Source organism: Manis javanica, chromosome 7, assembly GCF_040802235.1.
Source record: "Manis javanica isolate MJ-LG chromosome 7, MJ_LKY, whole genome shotgun sequence".
Lineage (NCBI taxonomy): Eukaryota > Metazoa > Chordata > Mammalia > Pholidota > Manidae > Manis > Manis javanica.
Genome location: NC_133162.1, coordinates 41,350,980 through 41,363,432, shown reverse-complemented (window position 1 = coordinate 41,363,432; position 12,453 = coordinate 41,350,980). Strand labels below are relative to the sequence as shown.

The window sequence follows — 12,453 nt, the reverse complement described above, 5'->3', positions numbered from 1 at the left end:
ACACCCCCCACAATACAAAACTACATATGCAAAATGTTACTCATTGCAGCATTACTTGTAATTGCAAAACACTGAGAACTCGTTCTGAGCATCCACACTTAAAAGACAGAGTCAGTGAACTACAGTATATCCATACAGTAAGGTGCAATGCAACTGTAAAAAAGAATGAGGAAGATCTCTGTTAATTGATAGGCAGTGATTTCAAAAGATATTTTTAGGTGGATATTTTTAAAAGCAAAGCACAGAATAGCATATATACTGCTTAAAAATCAAGAAAATGAGAAATGCACATATATCTGTTACCTTTACAAAAAGAAACACAGGAAGACAAACCAGAAAATAGTAAAATTGGGTACTTGCAGGGGTGGGGGAAGAGGCACAGGGTAAAAGTAGGTGACAGTTCTCTTTATTAGAGTTTTTACTTTTGGAAACATGTTAATGTACATTTTTTTAAAAAATGAACAAGGATAGAAGGAAGGGAGTAAAACTGAAAGCAAGCCAAAACACACAAACTCAACATTGTTTTCAATCTTCACTAAAATGAGCCACCCTGAAGTGGGGTAAAAAAAAAAGAACTAATCTAGGTAACATACTGAACATGTATTTGAGTGAATGGGAGAACAGCAGACCAATTCTGAACTCCTTTTAGTAGATTTGTTGTTTTATGGAGCTAGAGGTGAAGCAATTCTGAAGCTGTTTTAGATGTATTGTAAAACTGAAAAGTGTGTTGATATTGTTGAGAGCCAGGGTTCTCACTGTAGAAGCAAGAAAATAATAAATAATAATAATAATGGAATGGGGAAAGGTAAGAAGGAACCCTGTGGGGATGAATTAGAATTGGTGTCAACTCAGTTTCTAAAATAGGTCTCTGTATACATTTATACATATGTACACATTTATGTATGTAAGTGTGTATGTATATCCATGAGTGTGGGTACATGCATACTTCCTAGCTCTATTGACTGGCAGGATCCAAAAGCAAAGAACACACCTTTACCCACATCTTGGTCTCTAATACCATTCCATGTTAATGGGGACCAGGTATCCTTGGAGAAATGGCTGATCCCAGGGCTGGTGTAGGGTGAGTATAAGGTGAACCCAGAATATTATGCCAGACAGTAAGGAAGTGCTCAAAGAAAGTGTGAGGTCAGGTCCAAGGACACCAGAACCCAACTTGATGGGACTCCCACTGATAAAACTGGGACATTTTGAGCACCAAACTAATTAAGAACTATAATAGATTATAAACCATTGATAAAAAGAATCTGTGTCTCCTTATTGTAATAAATAGATCAACAATAATAAATGAGAGGGAGTAAGCTATCACATAGAGTAGAATGACAAGAGTTAACTAGTAAATGTGACAAGAGGGCTGGAGCTGGAAAATCATCATGGTGTAAGTTACATGAGTTAGGAATCCCAGGTGGACACTGAATCTGCAAGAGGTGGTGGGGATGTCTGATGAGAAATAGAATGTTTACATGGTCTTAAAGTCTCTATCAACAGACTGCTTGTTAGACTGTAGGGAAAAAAATAGTAACCACACATGGAGAAATAAGACAGCACCTTCATCAGGTTGATCAAAATCAATATCACCAGTGAAAAGCTAGACATAATGTAATTCTAACCATAATACCCTGAGAAGGACACATCATCATTTTTCTAGTGTTCTGGCCACTAATACATCATCTGAATTTGATCAGAGGAAATACCAGGCAAACAAAAAATGAAAATCACTCTTTTAAATATGGAGTAGGGGAAGGCTGTGTTCTTCAAAAACGTCCCTGTCACAAAAGTAAAAGAAAGACTGGGGAAATGTTCAAGAATGAGGAAAACTAAAAATACAAATCCTAGACTAGATTCTATCCTGGAAGGAAAAAACTGCTATCACGGGTCGACAAAACTGGAATATGGGGGGGTGGAGCCAAGATGGCGGCGTGAGTAGAGCAGCAGAAATCTCCTCCCAAAACCACATATATTTATGAAAATATAACAAAGACAACTCTTCTAGAATAAAGACCAGAGGACACAGGACAACATCCAGACCACATCCACACCTGCGAGAACCCAGCGCGTCGCAAAGGGGTGCTTTTTGGAAGTCTTATAGGGACAGGGACCTCAAAACCGGACAGAAGCATCCCAGGACACTTAGTCCAGCAGCAGGGAATCTGGGGATCTCTGGGCACTCTAACCCCCTGGGCAGCAGGGAGCACGGAGGACCCTCACGGAGATAAATAGCCTCCCAGCCGCTCCCCTTCCAACGCGGCTCCACCATATCGGAGTAGCGGCCCGAGGCAAGCCATGCCCACAGCAACAGCGGAGATAAACTCCATAGCAGCCAGGCAGGAATCAGAAGCCCTGTCTGCGTGGAACTGCCCAACACAAGCCACTAGAGGTTGCTGTTCTCCCAGGAGAGGAAGGCCACAAACCAACAAGAAGGAAAGTTCTTCCAGCCGTCATTTGTGCCAGCTCTGCAAACTATCTCTATCACCATGAAAAGGCAAAATTACAGGCAGACAAAGATTACAGAGACAACACCTGAGAAGGAGACAGACCTAACCAGTCCTCCTGAAAAAGAACTCAAAATAAAAATCATAAACATGCTGACAGAGATGGAGAGAAATATACAAGAGCTAAGGGATGAAGTCCGGAGGGAAATTACAGATGCCCGGAAAGAGATTACCGAAGTGAAACAAACTCTGGAAGGATTTATGAGCAGAATGGATAAGATACAAGAGACCATTGATGGAATTGAAACCAGAGAACAGGAACGCATAGAAGCTGATGCAGAGAGAGATAAAAGGAGCTCCAGGAATGAAACAATATTAAGAGAGCTGTGTGACCAATCCAAAAGGAACAACATGCGTATTATAGGGGTACCAGAAGAAGAAGAGAGAGAAAAAGGGATAGAAAGTGTCTTTGAAGAAATAATTGCTGAAAACTTCCCAAAACTGGGGGAGGAAATAATCGAACAGACCATGGAAATACACAGAACTCCCAACAGAAAGGACCCAAGGAGGACAATACCAAGACACATGATAATTAAAATGACAAAGATCAAGGACAAGGAAAGAGTTTTAAAGGCAGCTAGAGAGAAAAAGGTCACCTATAAAGGAAAACCCATCAGGCTATCATCAGACTTCTCGACAGAAACCTTAAAGGCCAGAAGAGAATGGCATGATATATTTAATGCAATAAAACAGAAGGGCCTTGAACCAAGGATACTGTTTCCAGCATGATTATCATTTAAATATGATGGAGGGATTAAACAATTCCCAGACAAGCAAAAGTTGAGGGAATTTGCCTCCCACAAACCACCTCTACAGGGAATTTTAGAGGGACTGTTCTGGATGGGAGCACTCCTAAAACTAAACAGATGTCACCAGAGAAAATAAAATCACAGCAAAGAAAGCAGACCAACCAAATACTAACTAAAGACAAAATAAAATAAAATCAATTACCCACTAAAAGCAGTTAAACGAAACATGAAAGAGCACAGAATAAAACAACCAACATATAAAGAATGGAGGAGGAATAAGAAGGGAGAGAAGAAAAGAATCTCCAGACAGTGTATATAACAGCTCAATAAGTGAGCTAAGTTAGGCAGTAAGATACTAAAGAGGGTAACCTTGAACCTTTGGTAACCACGAATCTAAAGCCTGCAATGGCAATAAGTACATATCTTTCAGTAGTCACCCTGAATGTAAATGGACTGAATGCACCAATCAACAGACACAGAGTAATAGAATGGATAAAAAAGCAAGATCCATCTATATGCTGCTTACAAGAAACTCACCTCAAACCCAAAGACATGTACAGACTAAAAGTCAAGGGATGGAAAAATATATTTCAGGCAAACAACAGAGAGAAGAAAGCAGGGGTTGCAGTACTAATATCAGACAAAATAGACTTCAAAACAAAGAAAGTAACAAGAGATAAAGAAGGACACTACATAATGATAAAGGGCTCAGTCCAACAAGAGGATATAACCATTCTAAATATATATGCACCCAACACAGGAGCACCAGCATATGTGAAACAAATACTAACAGAACTAAAGGGGGAAATAGACTGCAATGCATTTATTTTAGGAGACTTCAACACGCCACTCACCCCAAAGGATAGATCCACCGGGCAGAAAATAAGTAAGAACATGGAGGCACTGAACAACACAGTAGAATAGATGGACCTAATAGACATCTATAGAACTCTACATCCAAAAGCAACAGGATATACATTCTTCTCAAGTGCACATGGAACATTCTCCAGAACAGACCACACACTAGCTCACAAAAAGAGCCTCAGTAAATTCCAAAATATTGAAATTTTACCAACCAACTTTTCAGACCACAGAGGTATAAAACTAGAAATAAATTCTACAAAGAAAACAAAAAGGCTCACAAACACATGGAGGCTTAACAACATGCCACTAAATAATCACTGGATCAACGAACAAATTAAAATAGAGATCAAGGAATATATGGAAACAAATGACAACAACAACACAAAGCCCTAACTTCTGTGGAATGCAGCGAAAGCAGTCTTAAGAGGAAAGTATATAGCGATCCAGGCACACTTGAAGAAGGAAAAACAATCCCAAATGAATAGTCTGACATCACAATTATCGAAACTGGAAAAAGAAGAACAAATGAGGCCTAAAGTCAGCAGAAGGAGAGACATAATAAAGATCAGAGAAGAAATAAACAAAATTGAGAAGAATAAAACAATAGCAAAAATCAATGAAACCAAGAGCTGGTTCTTTGAGAAAATAGACAAAATAGATAAGCCTCTAGCCAAATTTATTAAGAGAAAAAGAGAATCAACACAAATCAACAGAATCAGAAATGAGAACAGAAAAATCACGACAGACTCCACAGAAATACAAAGAATTATTAAAGACTACTATGAAAACCTATATGCCAACAAGCTGGAAAACCTAGAAGAAATGGACAACTTCCTAGAAAAATACAACCTTCCAAGACTGACCAAGGAAGAAACACAAAAGTTAAACAAACCAATTACAAGCAAAGAAATTGAAATGGTAATCAAAAACCTACCCAAGAACAAAACACCCGGGCCGGACGGATTTACCTCAGAATTTTATCAGACACGCAGAGAAGACATAATACCCATTCTCTCTTAAAGTTTTCCAAAAAATAGAAGAGGAGGGAATACTCCTAAACTCATTCTATGAAGCGAACATCACCCTAATACTAAAACCAGACAAAGACCCCACCAAAAAAGAAAATTACAGACCAATATCTCTGATGAATGTAGATGCAAAAATATCAATAAAATATTAGCAAACCGAATTGAAAAATACATCAAAATATACACCATGACCAAGTGGGATTCATCCCAGGGATGCAAGGATGGTACAACATTCAAAAATCCATCAACATCATCCACCACATCAACAAAAAGAAAGACAAAAACCACACGATCATGTCCATAGATGCTGAGAAAGCATTTGACAAAATTCAACATCCATTAATGATAAAAACTCTCAGCAAAATGGGTATAGAGGGCAAGTACCTCAACATAACAAAGGCCATATATGATAAACCCACAGCCAACATTATACTGAACAGCGAGAAGCTGAAAGCTTTTCCTCTGTGATCGGGAACAAGACAGGGATGCCCACTCTCCCCACTGTTATTTAACATAGTACTGGAGGTCCTAGCCACAGCAATCAGACAAAACAAAGAAATACAAGGAATCCAGATTGGTAAAGAAGAAGTTAAACTGTCACTATTTGCAGATGACATGATATTGTACATAAAAAACCCTAAAGACACCACTCCAAAACTACTAGAACTGATATCAGAATACAGCAAAGTTGCAGGATACAAAATTAACACACAGAAATCTGTGGCTTTTCTATACACTAACAATGAAACAATAGAAAGAGAAATCAGGAAAACAACTCCATTCACAATTGCATCAAAAAGAATAAAATACCTAGGAATAAACCTAACCAAAGAAGTGAAAGACCTATACCCTGAAAACTACAAGTCACTCTTAAGAGAAATTAAAGGGGACACTAATAAATGGAAACTCATCCCATGCTCATGGCTAGGAAGAATTAATATCGTCAAAATGGCCGTCCTGCCCAAAGCAATATATGGATTTGATGCAATCCCTATCAAATTACCAGCAACATTCTTCAACGAACTGGAACAAATAGTTCAAAAATTCATATGGAAACACCAAAGACCCCGAATAGCCAAAGTAATCCTGAGAAAGAAGAATAAAGTAGGGGGGATCTCACTCCCCAACTTCAAGCTCTACTACAAAGCCATAGTAATAAAGACAATTTGGTACTGGCACAAGAACAGAGCTACAGACCAGTGGAAGAGATTAGAGACTCCAAACATTAACCCAAACATATATGGTCAATTAATATTTGATAAAGGAGCCATGGACATACAATGGCGAAATGACAGTCTCTTCAACAGATGGTGCTGGCAAAACTGGACAGCTACATGTAGGAGAATGAAACTGGACCATTGTCTAACCTCAAACACAAAAGTAAATTCAAAATGGATCAAAGACCTGAATGTAAGTCATGAAACCATAAAACTCTTAGAAAAAAACATAGGCAAAAACCTCTTAGACATAAACATGAGTGACCTCTTCTTGGACATATCTCCCTGAACAAGGAAAACAGCAGCAAAAATGAACAAGTGGGACTATATTAAACTGAAAAGCTTCTGTACAGCAAAAGACACCATCAATAGAACAAAAAGGTACCCTACAGTATGGGAGAATATATTTGTAAATGACAGATCCAATAAAGGCTTGACGTCCAAAACATATAAAGAGCTCACCCACCTCAACAAACAAAAAACAAATAATCCAATTAAAAAATGGGCAGAGGAACTGAACAGACAGTTCTCTAAAAAAGAAATACAGATGGCCAACAGACACATGAAAAGATGCTCCACATCGCTAATTATCAGAGAAATGCAAATTAAAACCACAATGAGGTATCACCTCACACCAGTAAGGATGGCTGCCATCCAAAAGACAAACAACAAAAAATGTTGGCGAGGTTGTGGAGAAAGGGGAACCCTCCTACACTGCTGGTGGAAATGTAAATTAGTTCAACCATTGTGGAAAGCAGTATGGAGTTTCCTCAAAATCCTCAAAATAGACTTACCATGTGACCCAGGAATTCCACTCCTAAGAATTTACCTGAAGAATGCAGCACTCAAGTTTGAGAAAGACAGATGCACCCCCATGTTTATCGCAGCACTATTTACAATAGCCAAGAATTGGAAGCAACCTAAGTTTCCATCAGTAGATGAATGGATAAAGAAGATGTGGTACATATACACAATGGAATATTATTCAGCCATAAGAAGAAAACAAATCCTACCATTTGCAACAACACAGATGGAGCTAGAGGGTATTATGCTCAGTGAAATAACCCAAGCGGAGAAAGAGAAATACCAAATGATTTCACTCATCTGTGGAGTATTAAGAACAAAGGAAAAACTGAAGTAACAAAACAGCAGCAGAATCACAGAACCCAGGAATGGACTAACAGGTACCAAAGGGAAAGGGACTGGGGAGGATGGGTGGGTAGGGAGGGATAAGTGGGGGGAGAATAAAGGGGGTATTATGATTAGCATGCATAATGGGGGGGTGGGAGAAAGGGGAGGGCTGTACAACACAAAGAAGACAAGTAGTGATTATACAACATTTTGCTATGCTGATGGACAGTGACTGTAAGGGGCTTTGTGAGGGGGACCTGGTATAGAGGAGAGCCTAGTAAACATACTGTTCTTCATGTAATTGTAGATTAATGGTAACAAAAAAAAAAGAAAGAAAGAAAAGGGGGATTACTCCCTGATAGGATAAAACTAACTGCAAATCACCAATTAATGCATGCTTTAAATATCCTTAATTTTGATCATTTAAAGGGTGTCAGATGATCAGCTATGGAAGTACATTTTTCTGATAATATTCCTTTCTCTTAAAAAAAAAAAAACAGTTCCTGTGTGGTGATCTCCAATAAGTTCTTGACAGTGATATAAAGGGCATATCAAAGTGTGGGCAAAGGGTTTGTTTGTCTTTATACAGAGGATCAAAGCCTAATTTGGCCAGCCAGAAAACGAATTAAGATACGATATGAAGAAGAACTTCCAACATCAACATTCTCTGGAAGAGTCATTCCAGAAGATGATCATCAAAAAACTTCAACAAAGATCCTGGCGCTGTTGCAGTTGTAGCTGCATTCATCCCACCAGTTCCTGGACTTGCCATTGGAATGAAGAAGGAGATATCTAAGCTGGCCTGCGCATACAGTAAAACAACAAATTAGACTGGATCTATACTGTCGGAACTCAACCAAGAATTAGGAGAAGTGCAAGTTGCAGCGCTCCAAAATCTTGCGACTATAGACTATCTACTGTTCAAAGAACATATGGGATGTGAACAGTTCCCAGGAATGTGTTGTTTTAATTTGTCTGATTTTTCTCAAAATATTCAAATTCAGTTAAACAATATCCATCATATCATTGATAAGTTTTCACAAATGCCTAGGGTGCCTAACCAGTTTTCTTGGTTTCACTGGATATGGCTGGTAATTGTAGGTCTGCTTTGGTTATGTAGCTGTATTCCTATTATGTTAATGTGTGCACGCAATTTAATTAATAATTTAAAACCTATACATGCTTATGTTACACTACAAGAAGATATGTCAAAGAAATAATCAATCTTCCCATGTTTTCTTCCATCTACTACTTCTATAGCTTCTCTTCTTCCTTCATAATTACAACCCCTAAGTAGAATTCGTGCCTCATATCAAAATTATCGAGTATCATAATTCTTCCAAGTGGTAAAGATACCTCAAGACAAATGCTGGGCATAGAAGCCACAGGGCATAAATCTGCAAAGAAGTAAAAAGCTAACCTTTTCAAACAATATTGCTTCTCTCTCACTTACCAACTTTACATTTCCCTGTATGGCCCCGGTTAGCAAGAGATGGGTAAGATTCCTCAAGGGAGGAACAACCTAAGACAGGCACAGTCACAGGGGGGCCATCAGGTGAGAAATTGGGGATCAACAGAGGTGAGGCTTAGAACCTCACCCCCCACTGTTTTGAAAGAAATCTTCTGCATCCATGGATGTTTTGTTGCCCTTGTCTAGCTTGGATTAATACTTAGTCTGTAGGCACAGACCTGATCATCTACATTTGCCCTCTTACAGCACTAAACTATGTTTTCTACCTTTATCTTGCATCTACCTACCACTTCAGCATTTTATTAAAAATAGTAATAATAATAATAAGGGAGAAATGTGGTATCCACATATAAATCAAGTATAAAAATCAAACGAATATTCATATTTGAACTGATTGTTTATAGTTCATAATGCGTGATCAAAACCGAAAGTTTCTGTGATGACTGCCCTTGTACTGTTCACCATGTAAGAACTTATTCACTATGTAAGAACTTGTTCACCATGTAAGAACTTATTCGTTATGCTTCAGAAGATTGGAGACTGTTGAGAATTAGGCTTGGGGTTGATTAATGATTGTGCATTGAGCCCTCTGTACAGAATTTTATTGTTGTTTACAACCATATGATCAATAAATATGAGAGATGCCCTCTCAAAAAAAAAAAAAAAAACTGGAATATGGACAGTAGGTTAGATAACAGTATTCTAACAGTGTACTGAAGTTAATGACTGCAGTTATGTATGAGAAAAGCCTTATTAGGAAAGACACACTGATTTAAAGTAACTCAGAGGTAAGAAAGTAAAACTTACTTTCAAACAGTTCAGGGAAAAAGTTGTATAAAGAAAGATTATGCATAAAAGGAGCAAAGTGTAAATAAAAAATGCATCTGGACAAAGGACATATGGGTGATTTTCACATTATTTTTATTCTTGCAATTTTTCTCTGAATTGAAAATCATTTCCAAATAAGGTTTTTTAAAAATGCACTTTAAGCCAGCTAATAATTAAAAATCTAAACTTAAAAAATTGTATAGGGAAACATTATGCAATGTGAAATAAGCCAGACACACCACAGGACAAATGTTGTGTTCTAGCTACTCAGTAGCTAGAATAGACAAATTCAGAGTCAGAAAGTAGAATAGCAGTTACCAGAGGTCAGGAGTAGGGTTGGGAATGGAGAGTTACTGTTTAATAGGTATAGTTTCTGTGGAAGTAATGAAAACTTCTGGAAGTCAAGAGAGGTGATGATTACACAGCACTGCAAAATGTTCTTAATGCTGTGAATTGTGCTGTATTGTATTATGTCTTAATGTTATGTATTACATGAATTCTAATAAAAATGGTTAAAATGACAAGTTTTAGGTTATGTTATTCTTTGGTGGGAAATAGGTTATATTTTATACAATAAAAAATTATCTTGAAATGTTTATTTATGCTATGAAAGAATTCCCTATGATTCTTTAAATATAAATTCCCTTTGTTTATTTAAACCATTTTATACAACTTTTAAGATTCACATCAACTACTTTATGAAGGTTCCAATTATAATTGATTATGTAACATCTGTAGTTTATCTCAGTTGGCTTTTAAAAATAGATTATTGAAAAATTGATATCACCTGGGGCAGAGGTCTTAGCTTTCCTCCACATCCAGGTTTTCCACTTGTCAAAGCAGATGTCTTTTCAGAGTTCTTCACTTCACTCATCAGCTAGCTCTTCTCTTAGAAAGAGGATGCCTGGTACTTACGCTTCACCAAAATATTTCATAAACATAAGCTTTTCTTTTTCTCGCAAAGATCATACCAGAAGGCATGAGGAAAACAGATGTTACTTATGAGGCTTCTAATAGACGTGTTTCCATTGTAAGCTGATCTCACTGAATTTGGCATCTGCTCCATTCACCATGAGCTGAGCGTTTTAGTCTCACAGTCTGGCTGAAAGATAATATTGACCTTTGTTACCTGAAAACTCAATGATAAAATATTCTTACTAAACCTCTTGAGAGAGTGATTTCATGTTCTAAGCAAACATCTTCAAAATACATCACTCCATTAACCAAATTAATTTTATTCTTTGGCTGGGAATACTTATTTTATCAGATACAGAACATTCCCCAAATCTGTCAGAGGAAAGCCTGTGTGGTCAGAATGGTAGGGGGAAAAAGAGACATAAATCTCTTATAGTGCTCTCTACAGATCATTATACCACAACTTCTCAATTAATCTTCACCCCCCAGGCTGCCCAGGGCCTAAGGGAAGGCCTAGAAGTCTGTCTACAGAACAGTTTCTCATTATCATCTGTTCTTCTAAGTATTTGAGTATACAGCTACAGCAGCTCAGGTTTCCCCTAGAGGGCACATAGCCCCAGATACTTCTGTTTCGACCTATCTTATTTGTAACTACAGCACTTTTCTTTTTCTTTTTTTTTTCATAGTTTAATTGCAGTATAGTTGACAAACAATAAACTGCACACATTTGAAGTGTACAATTTGACAAATGTCAACATACGTATACACACATGAAACCATCACTGGGGACATATCCACTGCTCCCATGCTCCTTTGTAATCCTGCCTTCTTGTCCCTTCTCATCTCCATTTGGATTGTTTCCTGTTTGGGGCTATTACAAATAAAGTCACTGTGAATGTTCATCTACAAATCTTTGTGTGGATATGTGCTTTCATTTACCTTGGGTTAAATACCTGGAAATAGAATGACTGACTGGGTCATATGGTAGGTATATCCTTAACTTTTTAAGACACTGATAAATGGTTTTCCAAAGTAGTCTTACCATTTTATATTCCCATAATCAGTATAGAGAGTTCCAATCAATTACAGCCTTGACAGCATTTGGTATGTTCAGCCTTTTTAATTTTAGCCATTCTAGTGGGTTGGCAGTGGTATCTAATTGGGGTTTTCATGTGCATTTCTCTTGAATGAATGATGGTGTTGAACATCTTCATGTGCTTATTTGGCATCTGTTTATCTTTTTTGCTTAAGTGTTTATTCAATACTTTGCCCAATCATTATTGGGATGTTTCTTGTTATTGAGGTATAAAAGTGTTTAATTTGGTAATGTCCAATTATTTTTTTCTTTTATAAAAGCTTGTACTTTCTATGTCTTAAGAGATCTTTGGCATATTCAAAATCAGTAGGGTTTTCTCTTATGTTTTCAGAGTTTTGTAGTTTTAGCTCTTAGAATTAGATCTATGATCCATTTCAAATTAATTTTTGTAGATAATGTGAGGTAAAGATTGAAGTGGTTTGTTTGTTTTTCACATATGCCTTCTAGCTGTTCTGAGACCATGTTTCAAAGATTATCCTTTCTCCATTGAATTGCTTTGATACCTTTGTCAAAAATCAGTTGACCGCACAGAAGTAGGTTATTTTGAGACTCTCTATTCGATTTCATTGTTGTATTTGTCTATCTTTATGCCAATACCATAGTACCTTCATTATTTTAGTTCTATAATAAGTTTAAGTCAAGTA

At 37.3% G+C, this 12,453-nt stretch overlaps 1 protein-coding gene and 1 long non-coding RNA gene across 6 annotated transcripts in view; one reads left to right on the top strand and one right to left on the bottom strand.

Moving 5' to 3' along the window:
* ADK (adenosine kinase) overlaps nucleotides 1-12,453 on the top strand; it is a 606,631-nt gene that overhangs the window by 589,283 nt on the left and 4,895 nt on the right. The gene's annotated exons all lie outside the window — the stretch shown is intronic.
* Nucleotides 7,669-12,453, bottom strand: part of LOC118971514 (uncharacterized) — a 37,767-nt gene continuing 32,982 nt past the window's right edge. For both annotated transcript variants that reach the window (XR_012133166.1, XR_005059948.2), the window contains one exon: nucleotides 7,669-10,900. This is a non-coding gene — a long non-coding RNA (uncharacterized lncRNA). The remainder of the gene's footprint in view (nucleotides 10,901-12,453) is intronic.